The following is a 13,089-nucleotide window of genomic DNA, read 5'->3' as shown; positions in this document are numbered from 1 at the left end:
GGAATTGGAAATAACTTATGCCTGGAACATAAGACTTAACAGAAAGGTAGCAAGAGATGAAGCTAGAGAGGAAGCCAGGGTCCAAATCCTGGAGTGAAATCCCTGATAGAAGCTCCTTATTCTATGAGTAATGAAGAGCTATTGAGAGATTTTCAGTAGAAGAATATATTGAATAATATATATATCTTAGGAATATGAAAATGATGGCAATGAACTATAGATTGGAAAAATGAAGAAGCCTTTATAAGGGTCTATAGTGGCTGCCAATTTGTGCCACTCACCTCTGTCTCCTAGCCCTGGATGACTTATTCAAAGATGACCAACCAGATTCTCTCTATTAGGAATGGGAATGTATGATAAAGACATGGAGAAATGAAAGATGATTGGAGCTATTATCTCATGCAGTGTCCCAGACTGAGTGACAGCTGCTAAGATCCCAGGGCTGCCCCAGACCTAGTCCTCCCTTGAAGACTGATTATTCAACTATCCCTTTAATTCTTTGAGCTTTCCCAAGATCTCTTCAAGTAAATCCCTCTCTTCCCTCCTCTTCCCCCTCTTTTTTTTACTTAAATTAGAGCTAATTCCTGTTACTGGCAACCAGGAAAAACCCACCTAAACTGATAAAGCCTCTAAAGCAAGGTAGTGGCAGTGCAGACGGATGAAAGAAGGGTATCTAAAAGATGTTAGGGAGATAGAATAGGACTTGGTAACCAATGGGATCCATGGGCTAATAGATATAGTCACATGTTTTACTTGTTCACGTGAGTGAAAGGAGATGCAATTTATGTAATTAGAGAATAACAGGGAAAGGGTTCATTTTGGGGGATAAATAATGAAATTTTGGGTTTGGTCAGTTGAGTATGAGGTACAGGTGGGACATTGTTTAGTAAATCGTTTAAAATATGGCTCTACAGCTCAAGAGAGAGGTTTGGGGATACCATTACACACTTAGGAGTCAGCCTCCAGTAGATATGCTAGTTGAAGCCACTGCAGTAGATGAGGTCAAGCAGAAGCAATAACACGCTGAAGAGACGAAGGCAGAGCCCCAGGCACTGCTAACACCGGAGGTTTTAAAAGCATATTAGATACAATGGAGGAGATGATAAATGAAATAGAAACTAGAGAAGAGGAATACAAAGAAGCTGAGGCACAGAGAGAAAAAAGGATCTCTAAGAATGAAAGAATATTGAGAGAACTGTGTGACCAATCCAAATGGAACAATATTTGCATTATAGGGGTACAAGAAGAAGAGAGAGAGAAAGGGACAGAAAGTGTCTTTGAGGAGGTAATTGCTGAAAACTTCCCCAATCTGGGGAAGGAGATAGTCTCTCAGGCCATGGAGATCCACAGATCTCCCAACACAAGGGACCCAAGGAAGACAACACCAAGACATGTAGTAATTAAAATGGCAAAGATCAAGGATAAGGACAGACTATTAAAAACAGCCAGAGAGAGAAAAAAGATCACATACAAAGGAAAACCCATCAGGTTATCATCAGACTTCTCAACAGAAACCTTACAAGCCAGAAGGGAGTGGCATGATATATTTAATGCAATGAAACAGAAGGGCCTTGAATGAAAAAAACTCTACCCAACAAGATTATAATTTAAATTTGAAGGAGGGATTAAAGAATTAGATGAAGTAGAGGAAATGGTAAATGAAATAGAAATTAGAGAACAGGAATACAAAGAAGCTGAGACAAAAGCAAAAGTTGGGAGAATTTACTCCCACAAAACATCTCTACAGTGTATTTTGGAGGGATTGCTATAGATGGAAGTGTTCCTAAGGCTAAATAGCTGTTACCAGAGAAAATAAAGCCACAGTAAAGGAAGTAGACCAATTAATTACTAAGCAAATGCAAAATTAAATCAACTACCCCCAAAGTCAATCAAGGGATACACAGAGTACAGAATATGATACCTAATATATTAAGAATGGAGGAGGAAGAAAAAGAAAGGAGGCAAAAAAAAAGAACCTTTAGATTGTGTTTGAAATAGCAAACTAAGTTGAGTTAAGTTAGACTGTTAGATAGTAAAGAAGCTACCCTTGAACCTTTGGTAACCACAAATCTAGAGCCTGCAGTGGCAATAAGTACATATCTATCGATAATCACCCTAAATGTAAATGGTCTAAATGCACCAATCAAAAGACATAGAGTTACTGAATGGATAAAAAAACAAAACCCATCTATATGCTGTCAATCCCAATGACATACACAAACTAAAAGTGAAGGGATGGAAAAAAATATTTCATGAAAACAACAGGGAGAAAACAGGAGTTGCAGTACTTGTATCAGACAAAGTAGACTTCAAAACAAAGTAACAAGAGACAAAGAAGGACATTCCATAATGACAAAGGGGTCAGTCCAACAAGAGGATATAACCATTTATAAATATCTAATGCACCAACACAGGAGCACTTACATATGTAAAACAAATACTAACAGAATTAAAGGGGTGAAATAGAATGCAATGCATTCATTTTAGGAAACATCAACATACCACTCACTCCAAAGGTCAGATCAACCAGACAGAAAATAAGTAAGGAGACAGAGGCACTGAACAACACATTAGAACAGATGGATCTAACAGACATCTACAGAACTCTACACCCAAAAGCAGCAGAATAGACATTCTTCTGAAGTGCACATGGAATATTTTCAAGACTAAATCATATACTAGGCCACAAAAAGAGCCTCAGTAAGTTCAGGATTGAAATTATACCAACTAGCTTCTCAGAACAAAAAGGTCTGAAACTAGAAATAAATTATGCAAAGATAAAAAACCCCACAAACACATGGAGGCTTAACAATGTGCTCTTAATAATCAATGGATCAATGACCAAATAAAAACAGAGATCAAGCAATATATGGAGACAAATGAAAACAATAACACTGCAAAATCTCTGGAACATAGCAAAGGCTGTGCTAAGAGGGAAGTATATTGCAATACAGGCTAACCTCAGGAAAGAAAAACAATCCTATATGAACAGTCTAAAGTCACAATTAATCAAACTGGAAAAGGAAGAACAAACAAGGCCCAAAGTCAGTAGGAAGAGGGATATAATAATGATCAGAGCATAAATAAATAAAATCAAGAAGAATAAAACAATAGAAAGAATCAATGAAAGTAGGAGCTGGTTCTTCAAGAAAATTAACAAAATAGATAAACCCCTAGCCAGACTTAACAAGAAAAAAGAGAGTCTACACACATGAACAGAATCAAAACAAGAAAGGAAAAATCACTACAGACACCACAGAAATACAAAGAATTCTTAAGAGAATACTATGAAAAATTATATGCTAACAAATTGGATAACCTAGAAGACATGGACAACTTTCCTGAAAAATATAACCTTCCAAGGCTGACCCAGGAAGAAACAGAAAATCTAAACAGACCAATTACCAGCAATGAAATTGAATTGGTAATCAAACCACCTAAGAACAAAACTTTGTACCAGATGGCTTCACCAGTGAATTTTACCAAACATTTAGTGAAGACCTTCTACCCATCCTCCTTCAAGTTTTTCAAAAGGTAGAAGAGGAGGGAATACTTTGAAAGTCATTCCATGAGGCCAGCATCACTCTAATATTAAAACCAGGCAAAGACACCACAAAAAAAGAAAATTACAGACCAATATCCCTGATGAACATAGATGCAAAAATACTCAACAAAATTTTAGCAAACCAAATTAAAAAATACATCAAAAAGATCATCCATCATGATCTAGTAGGACTTATTCCAGGGATGCAAGGATGGAACAACTTTTGAAAATCTATCAACATCATACACCACATCAACAAAAAGGACAAAAATCACATGATTATCTCCATAGATGCTGCAAAAGCATTCATTAAAATTCAACATCATTCATGATAAAAACTCTCAACAAAATGGGGGTAGAGAGCAAGTACCTCAACATAATAAAGGCCATATATGACAAACCCACTCACAATTGCATCAAGAAGAATAAAATACCTAGGAATAAACCTAACTAAGGAGATGAAAGACCTATACTCCAAAAACTACAAAACACCCATGAGAGAAATTAAAGAAGGCACCAATAAATGGAAATAAATCCCGTGCTCATGGATAGGAAGAATTAATATTGTCAAATGACCATCCTGCCTAAAGCAATCTACAGATTCAATGCAATCCCTATCAAAAGACCAATTCTTCAATGAACTAGAATAAATACTTCTAAAATTCATATGGAACCACAAAAGACCCTGAATAGCCAAAACAATCCTGAGAAAGAAGAATAAATTGGGGGGGGGGATTATGCTCCCCAACTTCAAGTTCATTACAAAGCCACAGTAATCAAGACAATTTGGTACTGGCACAAGAACAGATCCATAGATCACTGGAACAGAATAGAGAGCTCAGATATAAACCCAAGCATATATGGTCAATTATTATATGATAAAGGAGCTATGGATATACAATGGGGAAATGATAGCCTCTTTAGCAACTGGTGTTGGCAAAACTGGACAGCTACATGTAAGAGAATGAAACTGGATTATTGTCTAACTCTATACACAAAAGTAAACTCAAAATGGATCAAAGACCTGAATGTAATTCATGACACCCTAAAACTCTTAGAAGAAACGTAGGCAAAAATCTCCTGAATATAAAAATGAGCAACTTTTTCTTGAACATATCACCTCAGGCAAGGGAAACAAAAGCAAAAATGGACAAATGGAACTACATCATGCTAAAAAGTTTCTGTACAGCAAAGGACACCATCAGCAGAACAAAAAGGCATCCTACAGTATGGGAGAGTATATTTATAAATGACATATCCAACAAAGGGTTAACATCCAAAATATATAAAGAGTTTACACGCTTCAACAACCAAAAAGCAAATAACCCTATTAAAAAATGGGTGGAGGATCTGAACAGACACTTCTCCAAAGAAGAAATTCAGATGGCCAACAGGCACATGAAAAGATGCTCCACATTGCTAATTATCAGGGAAATGCAAATTAAAACCACAATGAGATATCACCTCACACCAGTTAGGATAGCCAACGTCCAAAAGACAAGAAACAACAAATGCTGGTGAGGATGTGGAGAAAGTGGAACCCCCCTAACACTGCTGGTGGGAATGTTAATTAGTTCAACCATTGTGGAAAGCAGTATGGAGGTTCCTCAAAAAACTCAAAATAGAAATACTATTTGACCCAGGAACTCCACTCCTAGGAATTTACCCAAAGAAAACAAGATCTGAGATTCAAAAAGACATATGCACCCCTATGTTTATTGCAGCACTATTTACAGTAGCCAAGATATGGAAGCAACCTAAGTGTCCATAAGTAGATGAATAGATAAAGAAGTGGTACATATACACAATGTAATATTATTCAGCCATAAGAAGAAAACAAATCCTACCATTTTCAACCACATGGATGGAGCTAGAGGGTATTATGCTCAGTGAAATAAGCCAGGCAGAGGAAGACAAGTACCAAATGATTTCACTCTTTGTGGAGTATAACAATGAAGCAAAACTGAAGGAACAAAACAGCAGCAGACTCACAGAATCCAAGAAGGGACTAGTGATTACCAAAGGGGAGGGGTGGGAGAGGGTGGGCAGAAGGGAGGAAGAAGGGGATTGAGGGGTGTTATGATCTGCACACATGGTATGGGGTATTATGGGGAAGACAAGTAGTGACTCTGTGGCATCTTAACTACACTGATGGGCAGTGACTACAGTGGGGTGGGGTCGGTGACTTGATAGTGTGGGTGAATGTAGTAACCACAATGTTTTTCATGTGAGACCTTCATAAGAGTGTATATCCATAATACCTTAATTTAAAAAATGTAGAAAAAGATAAAGAAAACTCATAAAAACGACTAAAGCTTTACAAAACAGTACTGTGCTACCAATTATAAGGCAGATAAATCTAGACTGAAAAAATCCTACTAGGCTTGAGTTCATGGCAGAGCCAGGATTTCCTTGAACAGAGATGATGTGAGAGAAGATGATGTGGACGAGTCACACATCTACATGGATTGCCTTCTTTTTCAGACCTAGGGGCTACATCAACCAAAACTCAGGCTGATCATCCTACGAGCCCTTGGGTGTTGATCTATGAAAGGATGTAAGAAGAAGGCCTGTTCAACCCTTCACACCCAAACTTTTCATGCCCAGATGGAGACCTCGCAATCCAGGGAACAGCAGGGAGGAAGGTTGGGTGCTAAGGGAGGCGCTGTGCATCCTGGGAGGCGTGACCTTAGGAGCAAGAGCAGCTAAGTGAGGGCACAGGCAAGAAGAACTCTTTATGGCACCGTTTTCTTCCTCTCCTACTTCTAACTGCTTATAAAATAGAAATTTGCACCCTTTGCAAAGTATTGGTATCGTAGCATCCACCCTTCTTTCCTTCTGCAATGAAAAACTAGTGGCATAGAGTGCTGAGTGAGGGTAGCTTGTCTCATTTTTGGCTTTTCCTTTCTTAAACAGCCTGCCAGCCTCAAGTGGTAAATTGTCCGGGGAGGCTCTTTGTCAGGAAAAGGCCTATCTTTTATCAGAGACTAGGCATGTCTTTCCAGTTCAGAGGGATATGCTAGGAAGCCAAATATATATATTTAGATCCAGCCACAGTTTCCAAACTGGCTTCTAGCAAAAAACAAACAAAAAAAACCACTGATATTTTAAACTTATCCGATTCTTGCATGCTTTCATTAATTGCTTCAGAACCTGTAGGGGGAGGAAATAAGTTTTGTACCTCAAATACTTCAACATCCTGACTGCAGTGAATGCTATAGCTATAGATTTAATGTCCTATAATGGTGCAGATACCAGAGAACCAGGAAATGGGGGCTTCAGAGTTATCCCCTCAGCAAAAGAAAAATGAAAACTTGCTAGAAGCTGGAGACCAGGCAGGGAGTTTTGCCTAGCAACCTGCCTCCCATCTGTGGGCAAAGTGGACCTAGGGTTTATAAATTCATTCATCTCATCTGTTGACCAACCTTAAATCTGAACAGAACTGGCATTATTCAGAGATGAATGAATGGAAAGTGATTTTCAGAGCTAATGAATTTTATGAGAGGGAGAATGTAGCAGCAGTCATAACCACCCTGGCATAAATAGGGAGCTAAGAAAGAGTGCCAGACATGGAGCAGGAGATTGGGAATCGGGGAATTTTAAGGCCAGCAAATTTGTTTGTAGATCTGTCTACATTAAAATTTGTGATTAAAATCACATAATCCCTATGATTAAAAATATGGGGATATCTACTCACAAGAGAGAGTGGAAGCTGTGTCTGTATGCAGAGCTCCATTCGATTAGCACTGGAGTGTCAGAGATATGGGAGTCAAAGAAGAAATAGAGAGAAAAAAATGAGGTTTTAAAATATATAAGATGGACAATAAGGGATAGAGGGCTATCTCAGGAAAAAAACAGAACTGGAGATACCCACCGTGACAAATTTCTGAATGTTTCAAGTATGGTGGAATGAGGATGAACGAGAAGAGGATGTACTTTCCTATGCATAGCACCTCCCCATTTTTCACTGACATGTTCTATTCTCTTACCTCATAAGAGTCTTTCTCCTGATCTAGCTTGATGGAACCAGAGAACAAAGACACAGATTCTTGGCTTTTAAGGCCAAGCGTGAAAGACCCAATTGTAAGAATGACTTTGGAATTAGATGTGATCAGTTTGGATGCCTCTCTCCAAGAAAGAATAATATTTGTTAGTTACCAGATTCTACCCTGTTATAGGAGACACAGGGTCACAATTGAGACACAATTGAGTGTCATATTGAGTCCGCCCACAAAAGCTAGACTCTAGGCAACCAGTCCTAACTTACTGGCAACTCGGTGAGGCTGACAGCCAGATACTTTCTCTTACCATCTTACTTTTCAGTTCTAAGTAACACCAGACTTTGCATGGTGTGATAACCAGCCACGGCGATGTGGGATAACACATCATAGTACAAACTATAAATATCTTATAGGATACATTTTCATATCAAACCAAGGGAGCTCTTAAGGAAGCCTCTTCTTTCTCACTTTCACACTTGGCTTTCCCTCAGGAAGGAAATTCATGTTACTATTTGGGCTCTCTTTGTTCTTTGGGGGGATCCTGTACACAAAAAGATCACATAAATGGTTTTGGCTCACTCCTCTCCTCAGTTCTGGCTCTCTATTCTGTTTGTTCTTGCCTCCGTGTGGCAGGCCAATCTACATATTTGGGTTTGAGTTCTGAAAGAGGGAGGAGGCCCCTCAAACCCTTTCTCTCAGTATTTTACGTATTAATAAAATAGGTATTTATTTGGCATCTTGACACATTTTGTTTCTGCTCAGCAAGGGCTGTAGGTCTGGACTTCAAACAATAAAAATCTCAGACTCACACTTATTCACTTATTTGTTCATTCAGCAAATATTTATTGAGTTCCTGCCATGTACTGAGGCCTCTTCTAGATTCTGAGGGTACAGTAGTGAACAAAACAGAAGCAATTCTCCTTCGTCTCCGAGCTGACGTTCTGGCTGGGAGCCATATGCAGTTGTGGTTTAGATCTGCTCTTGGATGTCTGACGGGAATCTCAGACTTGGGGATCATTCTCGATTCTCTCTCCCCTTCAAACCCACTCCTCCCTCAGTCTTTCCCTTCTCAGTAAGTGGCATTGCCATCCATTCTGTTATTTAGGCAAATAATTTGGAGTTATCCTTGATTCCTTTCATTCCATCCACTGTGTACCCAATCTATCAATCGTCAAAACCTATTTGATTCCATCTCCCAAACATATTTCAAATCTGACTGCTTTTCAACCACCCTGGTCCAAACCAAACCAAAGTTTCCTTTCACTTAGGGCTGCCTAAACACAATCAAAGCTTTTTTTTGAGATGAATCTCCTTTGTGGGAGGGGGTGGGGAAAGGGAAAATGTTGGGGAGTGAACAACACATCAGAGATCAGACTGCACATTGGCATTCTTAGTAGCTCTCCTCCTAAGAAATCACAGACATTAGAAAGAATTCTAAATGACCTTTCTCAGGCCCGTAGGAAGAGTCCATGAGCTATGGCCTAAGTATGCCATATCCCTGACTTTACAAGCTAGGCCTGCTTCACTTATGTTCTCATGAACACCTAATTAAGCCCAGAGACAGTGAAAAAGGAAAAGGGAAAAGAAAGAAAAGCATGAATTTCTGTGGATATAAAAAAAAAGATCACAGAATTCCTTGCCCAAAAGTTGTCAATAACTTCCTATCACATTTAGAATGAAACCCAAACTCCTTACCATATTATACAAAACTTTGCCTGCTCTCTAACTTCATCTCCTGCTGGTTAATTCATCATGTCAGTGACTCCTGTCATCTTGGATTCCTTGGTATTCCTTGAGCATGTTAAGGTCATTCCCTTTTAGGGCTTCTGTTGATTCTATTCTTTGGAACACTCTTCACCAAGAACTTCCTTAGTCACCTTAAACACTTTGTTCACTTTTCTGGGCAAGCGTCATCTTATAAAAGAGGACTTCCTTAGGCACTTCAAATAGGTATGCTTTCCCAGTCACATTCTATTTCTTTATTATCCTTTATTTTTCTTCAGAGCCCTTAGGTTTACCTGTATTTATAAATTTGTTCATTTATTACTCATCTCTGTTACAAGAATGTGTGCTCCAATGTGGCAGTGATTTCGTATGCCCCAGTGCCTAGAAGAGCACTACCTGGTACACAGTAGGCACTCAGCAAATACTTGTTAATTGAATGAGTTACTGACAACTCAGCTGAAGAGTTCCATGTAGACCATATGATATTTGATGGTTTGATTTACAGGCATTGCTAGTGAGTGATTCTAGATAGTCATCCCATAAAGATATCTCTATTTATCTTAAAGGAGAAATACTGGGTGCAAGTGCAAATGAGGGTGGAGACTCAATCAAGGGATTTATGTGGCTTATTCACAGCCTCTATGAGGCATTTCCTTACCTACTCACCCCCTACTCTGTGCTCTCAATTTGGCTCTGAGAAGTCCATTAGTTAGGACCCAATCACGTTTGTGAATACCATAGCAGTACAAGAATGATTATGTGAAGACAAAGGGACCTTTGCTTACAAAAAGAATGAAACATTACCATCTCAGAGGCTGAAAACTCATTACGGGGAGCCTGTCTTCACTTACGGAGTCAGGCTGGCCCAGTATTAGTGCAAGAAACCTGATCAGCACGGAGGGCCGAACTACTAGGTGTTTCCAATAAAAAGAGATCTATGACTTGAGAATATTGGCTTTAGAAATGACAAAAGGCAAACTAAAGACATATCAACGGATGAATAAAGAGACTTGCGCTCAGGGGAAAACATGAGATATCAAAATTAGTCTTGTACAAAAGAAAAAAAGGATGTTTCTCTGATTTTATATCTGGACCTGATTACTTCCATATTTGAGCACTAAGCTAGGAAAGATTTGGGGAGATGTTTTTGATGATAGTAGGTCTAGGAAAATGACTGGGTTCCAGAGAGATTTAATGGAATAGGAAAGGAATGAGATTAGGGAGCTGTCTGGAATTTACACCCCAAGAAGGAGCCTACATCCAGGAAATTATAGAAAGTCGCCCTCTGATGGTAACAGGTAGAAAGTCATTAATAAGAACAATTGGAGGACTTCGGTGATGCCTGGGAAAAAAAGCTTTGGGAAAGGATAGTTCAAGAATCCATAGACAGATACAGAGGACTGTGAGTTTTAGGGCAGTTTAAATATGAGCCGAGAGAAAGAGATGTTGATTTGGATTTGAAGGAACCAGTATTAGCTAAATAGGCACTGGAAAACTGATAAATAAATAATAGTCATTATGTTATTACATGCATTTTGGGTGTTCAAATTATTAATTTGGGGCATGAAAGATAGCCCTAAATAATTACTAAACAATGTTTAAGGCTTATATAATTGGATCTGCAAGTAGTCCAATGTATTTCCCCAAAGGCTGCCCACTTGACTCCTATAACCAGGAATGCCTGAGCTGGGGGTAGGGAGCAGCCCTCCTTCTTTCTTACTGCATAGCCTTTGGCAGCTCCTCGACATGTACAAACTTTAGCCTTCACCTGAGACTTTGTCCTCTGAAAAGAGGTCCATCTGACAAGTTGCTAGAGTTGACCACAGATACCCTTCAGGAGATCTAGGAGATCTTATATGGTCCATGAACACTTTTGGAAATTCTCCCTAGGAAGTTTCATTTAACTCAACTTATAAAAAGAAGAAAATTATAGATATGCATGCTACCAAATTAAAACCTTAACCTAATCAAAGCCTCCATTACTATAGAGGAAATAACCACACCTGGAAGAAAAATACATCTAAAAAATACTAGTCATGCCCGGCTAGCTCAGTCAGTAGAGCATGAGACTCTTAAAAAATACTGGTCAGATACTTCAATTCATATAGTTAAAACATTCAGTGACATAACTTTTTTAATATTTGGAAACCCTTGTTTGCCTTTTGATGAACTAATTTAGTGAGTCTAATGTGTTCTACAGAAAAGAAATAGAAAATCTACTTTCACATTATATGGACTTTAAGTCCATTAGCATTACTGTAACGCTTTATGGGTGTTAGAGTATTATGTGCTAGAGTATTGTGTGTTAGAGTATTAGCATATATTATGTGAGTGTGGATTTGGAAATAATGTCATTAAACTGTTTCTTTTCTTATAAAAAAAAGAATATCTAATTTCCCTGAAGGGCTTAATAACAGATTTGACATTCAGGAAGAAAATATCAGTAAATATGATAGTGTAATAAAAGAAACTATCCAAACTGAAGCATATAGAGAAAAATGACTGAGAAAAATGAATAAAGCCTCAGTGACTGTAGGACAATATCAAATGGTCTAACCTATGTGTAACTGGAAACCCTAGTAAGGTGGGGAAGGGTATTTGAAGAGATAATGGCCACAAACTTCCCAAATTTGAAGAAAAATATCAATCAACAGATTCAAGAGGCGTGACAAATGTGAAGCAAGATAAACAAAAAGGGAATAGCACTGAGGCATATTGTGCTCAAATTTCCGAAAAACAATGATAAAGCGAATGGGGCTAAATATACACTATTGTTTAGTCTGGGTTAAGGGTAGATATTATTCTTGCACTTTTCTCCAAGTTTTAAATGTTATCAAAATGAAGAAAACAAGATGGAACCAAAATACTGGTCAATAGTAGGGACGATAGTGAGAGTCCAGAGGTAAGCTGTTGCCCTTTCTAACTCCATCTAGATGTTCAGGAGGATGATAGATTTCTTAAGTTTGTAAAAATTGCATGCTGAAGTTTATAGGGTAATTATTAAAAGAATATACAGATATATCCCATTATATATCTTGCTTATTAATATTGCAAATGTTTCCTTTCTTTTAAATATCAATTTTGTAGAAGTATCTCTTAACGAATATTTTTCATTCATAATATGTCTAAGAAAAAATTATATTCATGTCAACAAAACTCAGTACAAATTTAAAAATGTATTTTTAAGATGTGCATGTAGGAATTGATTTACATTCCAAATACAATTAGCAGAATGTTAAAAATCACCTGGAATTATTTTATAAAGCATTAAGTATTGACAAATATTCATTTCACATCTTGTTTGTGCTGAACGACCAAATTATTGCATCAAATCAACTGTTTAACAATTACATTAATTGCTTCTGATCAGAAAACAATTTTAAAGCATTTTTCTTCCCAACATGACTTATTAATTAGAGATAGATGTTTTAGGTTATGTTTTAAGGACTTGATTGGGAGATGTTTGTTGACATATAACTGATTGTAATATTTCCATTTAAATTTATAGGATACATACTCCTGCTTAGCATTTTATTTTATTTTTTATTAAGGTATCATTGATATACACTCTTATGAAGGTTTCACAAGAAAAACAATGTGATTATTACATTCACCCTTATACTGAGTCCCTCCCCCATACCCCATTGCAGTCATTGTCCATTAGTGTAGTAAGATGCCACAGCATCCCTATTTGTCTTCTCTGAGCTGCACTGTCTTCCCTGTGACCCCACACACACCATGTGCACCAATCATGATACCCCACAATCCCCTTCTCCCTCTCTCCTGACCCATTCTCCCCTACCCCTCCCCTTTGGTCCA

The sequence above is a fragment of the Manis javanica genome, chromosome 6, assembly GCF_040802235.1.
Source record: "Manis javanica isolate MJ-LG chromosome 6, MJ_LKY, whole genome shotgun sequence".
NCBI classification, from domain to species: Eukaryota; Metazoa; Chordata; class Mammalia; order Pholidota; family Manidae; genus Manis; species Manis javanica.
This window is presented reverse-complemented; position numbering follows the sequence as displayed.